Here is a 5,640-nt window from a genome sequence, read left to right on the forward strand (position 1 = left end):
GGTGGTGGTGTCGGTAAATAAACAATAAATATAATAAATAAACTAGAAGATAAGTGCTATGGAAAAAGAAAAAGAACAGGTTAAAGGAGAATGAAATGGGAGGTTTGAGACAGATTAAGTCTGTTATAGGCTCATTTGTTGAAATCTCAGCTCTTCTCCAATGTCCATCTCAAATGCCACTTTCTCTATGACGCTCTGCTTAATACATTAAAATGTACTTCTCCCACTCTGCTCTTTTAACACTTCCTCTCTCTATTAGAACTTAGGCTTGTGTTAGATGTGAACATATCTGTCCTTTCATTAGGCTGTAAGTCCTTAATAAAGAGAATGTGCCTCATTAATCATTTTATCCCTTGCAGAGTCACACATAGTGGTTGGCTTAATAAGTGTTTATTGAATAATGAACTGTAAATTGAACATGAATTGCAAAAGACCCAGGTTATTTATAAAAGATAATCCTGATATTAGGATTCAAAATATAAATTCAGCATGGAAACATAGGGTGCCGATCTGTGTTCACACTTACATTGTTCCCTTCTGCTGATGTCTACAGAGCTAGAAAGACAGTAACTGTTTTGTTGGAAGAAAGTCCTTTTCTGCTTTTGCTGGAATTCTAGTAAAAAAAAACGCCACATATTAACATGCCCAACAAATTAAGCAAAATAGTGACATCATCAGGGAGTTAAATTTGTCTTTAGAGCTGTCATGTATTATCCATGCTGCCTACTAAATGAACTATCAAGAATCAGATTTGGGCAATGTAACCAGCACTGTAGTCTTTATATAATATCGTGCTTTTATCTGATAAAATAGGATTTATGTGAAATTGTTAATCTTTATTTTTCTTTTTTTCAATGAATAAAAAAGCTACATTCTTCTCTATTTCTATCACAAAATATACTGCTTTACATACCTGAGAACCAGTAGAACTTGTTGGTTAAGAAATTGTATTTCTTACAACATAATAACATCCTATCTGGAAAGTGCTGTTATAAACAACATTTACTACATTCATGAGTACTGAATAAAGCATAGCTATAAAATCGATTTTGATTATACATTCTGCAGGTATCTAATCAGTAGGTATAAATAAAAGACTTCCCTGAACAATCACAACTAAAAGTACATGTAGTTTTTGCATTTTGCTTCTTTTTAAAAAATGTTTTAGAATGTAAAAATTTAGTGCATAATTAGAGAGCATTTATAAATTCTTATTAATTCAAATAGATTGAATTGGTTGCATTAGTGTTAGTGTTCCTTTTTTGAATAGGGATGTGACCACATGAAATATTAATGTTGTACTGAAATTGCTGATGACAAATTCTTGTGATGATAAAGAATTTAAAACAAGCCTCTTTTGCATAAGGGTATTTGTATTCTTAATATTTTTATTAAACTGAAATATTGATGTTTTTGTTAAAGATGCTTATTTTTATTCAAAATACACATTATGGTACACATTTCTATTCAGTTTTATCCCTGATGTGCAGAGAAAGGCCATAGAGGATAATAATTAGAGTTCATTGTTAGAGAAATGGAGATTATTCCTTATGATAATTATAAGACATTTGATGGGTCATAAGTGAGAAAGGTAACAGTAGTGAGGGGAAAGAATTTGCTGGTCAAAACAGAATAAATGTAAAAGATGTACAGGATGATCATGAACTTGAGAAACCATGCTTATACCCGCTAGATTCAGTGTTTGTTTGCCTTAAAATTTGGAAGTTATGTCTTATTTTTATTTTCCCTCATGGCTAGTACAACGCTATATGTATGTGTATGTAATACAGGCCTGCAATAAGTGTCTATTTAATTAATTACTTATATTGGACAGACAAGTTGTTAAAGTTACTTTTTGTCTTTGAGGCTGTGTGCAAATGCTATCAAAACAAGTGATAAATTTGACAAAAAGAAAAATTGTTATGTGAAATAATTTGAGACAATTCTAGTTGTTTGACTTAATTTTTAAGGTTTTGACAATCTATTTATCATCATATTATAATAAGAGAGTTTAAGTGGGCCAAATCTATAGTTGGTTAATCCTCTTTGGTAAAAAATATCAGCATTAGTATCTCATAATAGTGATTTTTAATCAAGTGTGTTTATATCTGTGTATGATTTGAATTAGGTGTCTGTCAACACAGAATGAATATTTTAGTGCATAGCTGCTGAAATACACACACATATACACACACACAAAATTTATAAGTTTAGGGCTTTTAATAAATGAGCTTCTCTATAGAAAAGATACAACATAGTGACTCAATATAGGCTATTTTATTTGCATAAAAATGAAAAGAATGATAATAAATTGTTAACAGTATATGTATTTCTTTTAGCTATACAATTTATTTCACTACTGAATTAAAGTTCTTACTTAGGGCTGTGAATTCCTCTTGCATCTTGTAGATGTTCTGACTTGCTACTGGTTTATCAGTAAACATTAGCTGGGTGTTGTCATGGTAAGAGAAGACATGTTGTTAATCTGTCCATATAAGCAGGCCCACTGCTGCCAGCAGATAAGAGAGCGAACAGAAACAAGGTATAGTGTTGAAGTATGAAAAACTAAAAGGTCAAAAAAAGCATGCTTATCCTTCAAGAATGATTTCTTTGAATACTATTTTTAGAGCAATATGCAAATAATATAATTGAAGGTCAACAAAAAGCAATTTCAAATATAATTTAAGAAGTGGGTACATAAATATCATTTTTATTTTAGCTTGAAATACGCACTATGGTGGTGTGGGGTCCTTATTAAGTTGTAGACAAATGATAAAGATTTCTTTTCTGTAATATCCGGTCATACTTCATACAGATTTTTCCGATGAAAGACCTATAATAGAAACTTCTCTTTAACTTTAAAGAACAGTACAGTCAAATGTATCTTTGATTATTTAGACTCTGATCAATTTTACTCTCCCCTCAAAGCATCCATCTTTAATTTCTTTCTGTGAACCCAAAATGAAATTTCAAAATGTCAATTCAAAATGGCATTTATTATCCAGGCACTTTAAATCAATAAGCACTTAACACCTATAATGTGCCTAATGTTGGGCTATGTATGCAATGGAATTCCTTAAAATGAAAATTGTACACAATATATTTTGTTTGACAGTTAAGACTTATACACACTGACCAATTAAAGAAAACAGTATGCTGGGCTTTGCATGCAGACAAAAATGCCATGGTTGTTCAGAGAAATGATGGATTATTATGAAGTAGGGAAGTTGGGAAAAAACTTCCCAGAGGAGGTAGGTTAAGTTGGGAAAACTGTATACATCTAAAAGTGGATGAGGAAGAAAAACCAGTGTTCAGGTTCTGGGAAACAGCAAGAGCAAAAGGAAAAGGGTGAGGTATTTTAGCCCGTGGAGAATAAATCAGTCTCTTAGAGCAGATTTGTTTGTTTGGAGTGGTGGGGACCCGGCCTTCACTGTAGCCTCAGACTGTGTTTTCAGATTGACTTTAAGTTTCAGAGTGTTCACCTCTTATCTAGCTTTATCTTGTTCATATTACCTGTGGCCTTCTCTTGCTTATGCTATTGAGATATTACCTTTCTTAAAAATAATTATTCATTTTCAATTACAGTTGACATACAATATTATATTAGTTTCAGGTGTACAATATGGTGATTTGACATTTATATAACTTACAAAGTGATCACCCTGATAAATCTAGTATCCATCTGGCACCATACATAGTTATTACAATATTATTGACCATATTCCTTATGCCATACTTTATATTCCCATGACTATTCTGTAAATACCAATTTGTATTTCTTAATCCCATCTCCCTTTTCACCCATTCCCCAAACACCCTTCCTACCCAGCAACCATCAAAATATTCTGTGTCTATGCATTTATTTCTATTTTCTTTGTTTTTTAGATTCCACATATAAGTGAAATCATATGGTATTTGTCTTTCTCTGACTTATTTCACTTAGCATAATCACCTCATTTCATCCATGTTGCTGATAGTACACTTTTAAGTTTTCCACTCCAGAATCAGAATATCCTTTCTTATATTCCCATATACTAAGCAGTTTCCCATTTCCTGTTTTCTTCAGCTACCTGTGTTTCTTCCTGAAGACTGTCCTCAAAGATCCAGGAAACCTCCCAGGTCTAAGTTGGCCAATGCACCTGAGCTCCACAAATCATTACTAAGCATTCGCCAGGAGACTGGCATAGACAGAGATAAAGAAGTCATGGTTCTTGCCCTCCTGAAGCTTTCAGGCAGGAAAGACTCTTCCTGCCCCGAGTCTGCCTATATTGTCCTCTATTACAATTGCAGTTCAAAGTCTTCCAAAATAGAAAAAAAAGAAAATAAATGATAAATGTGAAGAAGCCTAATACCCCAAATAAGAGTCAATAGATTATATCTGTGAAACACCCGTGATGAAAGGGTAGCATAGCTGAGTAATCTGAGTCCCAGCTCTCACTTCAAGTATAATTTTGAACAAGATGATATAGAGAAAGGGGACAGGAACTGACTTTCTTGATTACCTACTATATGTCCAGCACTGTGATTGGTATCAATTGTATTGAGTACTCATAGAACACATCGCCTCTGAGCTCCCACTTCAAAACATAGAAACCAGCAGTGCCACCAACAAAATAAAAAGAGCACATTCTTCCTATTTTAAACATCTCCAAAACTCAGTTGCAGGAAGGCTAAGAAGCCCGAGGTTTCAAACACATCTGAGATGTGAACCTAGTCTTAACCCCCCAACTCTACCACTTACTGGATTTGGGGCTAAGTTATTCATTCATTATTAAATACTCACTGTATGGCAAGAACATTGCGTGTCACTGGGTTTTAAGAAAACAATGGGTCATGGTCCCTTCCCTTTAAAGCTCGTACAATGCAATAAAGGGAGATAGGCATGTAGAAGTCTGTGAAGAACCGTGTGGGGTACCAGTGAGTCCACTGTATCCAGGTCTGGCAGACAGTAGAGGTCAGGAAAGTTTCCACAAGGGGAGTGACCCTGGAGTTCCACATAGTCACCCAATGAGTCGGGTGACTATGACAAAGAACAAGACATTCTAACTTGAGCACTAGGGCCGGAAACAGCTTGGTAAGAAATGAAAATGGTTCAGGGCGGCTGGAGTGAGAGAGCTCTAAACCAGGGGTAATAATATCCACTTTCCTTGTTCGAGGATTAAGTAACATACATACTGTGTTAAACATAACGCTCACATAGGTGCTCAATAAATGTTTCTTTCTACTGTTCCTCTTTCAGTTGCTCTGTTTGATTATGTCATCTTCCAGCTCTGAAATTCCATGATTCTTACAGACTGCACAGGTTCTATTGTGTATTGGTTCATACACTGTCTAGCACATTGTACATGTTAATTAAATAGTCTCTACCATAGTTGGCATAAGTCTGAGTAAAAAGAGTATGTGAATTTTAATAAAAGGTTAAAACAAAAGATGAACTTAGCTTCAATCCTCCCTTCTCTTTGTTCCTCTACAGTACCTTGAATAGTGTTTTGTACGTGTGCATGTAAATGTCGTGGAAGTGTAGAGTTCAACGCATTGAGACAGACTTCAAGATTTTTCCATGGGAACTACTAACCTGCTTCCAAATCCAGAAAAGCTGCTTTTCTGTCCTCAGAAGTTTCTAAGATCATTGCATCAACC

At 34.4% G+C, this 5,640-nt stretch overlaps 1 long non-coding RNA gene across 1 annotated transcript; it reads right to left on the reverse strand.

Annotated features, from left to right (window-relative positions):
- Nucleotides 1–524: 524 nt before the first annotated feature.
- On the reverse strand, nucleotides 525–5,640 carry LOC118640058. Its single transcript, XR_004961330.1, has 4 exons — nucleotides 5,576–5,640; nucleotides 2,734–2,833; nucleotides 2,378–2,509; nucleotides 525–613 (listed from the first exon to the last, which is right to left on the reverse strand). It is a non-coding gene; the product is annotated as an uncharacterized LOC118640058 (long non-coding RNA).

This window comes from Molossus molossus, unplaced genomic scaffold (assembly GCF_014108415.1).
Source record: "Molossus molossus isolate mMolMol1 unplaced genomic scaffold, mMolMol1.p scaffold_m16_p_1, whole genome shotgun sequence".
Taxonomy (NCBI): Eukaryota; Metazoa; Chordata; class Mammalia; order Chiroptera; family Molossidae; genus Molossus; species Molossus molossus.